The following is a 1,146-nucleotide window of genomic DNA, read 5'->3' on the forward strand; positions in this document are numbered from 1 at the left end:
TTAATACAAAGAGCTCTCAGTAGCTCTCCCAGTTCTCTCACCAGGGAGGGCTGACAGCTGCGCTGTTTTAACAAGACTTATTGATAATACATTTTTAATAATATTTCTAACAATATCTATCAGAGGAACTTAAGAAGTGCACGGATTTTCCTCACATGAAGCTATGACAGGATGCCTTCTGCGCCTTCCTGAACAACGGTGGTTGGGAGATGCCATTCCAGATTCGTTGCAACCTCATGTTCTAAATGACATTTGGTTGCTAACAAGTTGCCCATCCATTTCTGAAAGTCACTGTCAGGTTGCAGCCACCCTGAAAAGAAATTATGCTAAGATGGACAAACAATTGGGCCCTCTGTTAAAACCTAAAAGTGGCAGGTGTGAGATCAAGTAACGTATCAAGCCTGGGATGCTAAGGATGCTTTCTGTCCTGTATGGAAAGGCCCGGTGTACATAATTAACAAAGTCAGCCCTACTGATTTAACTGAAAAGTGTCACAGGAATTGCTGCATTATTTTTAAACCGGGCTGGGACAAGGTACTACTGTGTAGTCAAGATCAGTATGCAGGAAAATTGAATCCCTAAAAAGTGGAAACTTTGTTGGGCTTGTTACCTATTGCAACTCACATCCTTAATTTGGCTTTACACCCTTTTGTGGTGGTTTTAGCTCTGGGAATCCTAGTATCAACCATCCAGTGTGTCCTCATTTGCTAGACACAAAAGCTCTTGGCCAGGTTGAAAGATAGAGCAAGGTAGGAAGAGATGAAGGCTGTCTTCCAAAACTCCCTGTAAAGTCACACAAGACACGGCAGCCTGCTTGCAAGAAGATCCATGTCTTGATGTGGCAGCAACCCACATGCCTTGAGCCACAGGCAAGAGGTCAACCAATGTCTGTGTGATGCCGCTGTATTTCGGGGCACCAAGGAGGGGAGTATAGTGGGCAAACTGAGGTATGTTAAGGCTCTTAGCTATAGCCCAGGCCTTCCCAGAACTAAGCAACAACATTGAACAAAGCGCCTTCTGTGGCACTGGGAGATGTGGGTGCTGTGACTGGGCACTGGACAAGCAAGGGACAGCAGTTTCCCTATAAGGAATGTGGCTGGCACAGTGCCAGGGGATTCGTAGTTTCATAGTAGCTGGGGTCAGGAG

Source organism: Crocodylus porosus, unplaced genomic scaffold (genome assembly GCF_001723895.1).
Source record: "Crocodylus porosus isolate Cpor-Errol unplaced genomic scaffold, CroPor_comp1, whole genome shotgun sequence".
Classification (NCBI taxonomy): domain Eukaryota; kingdom Metazoa; phylum Chordata; order Crocodylia; family Crocodylidae; genus Crocodylus; species Crocodylus porosus.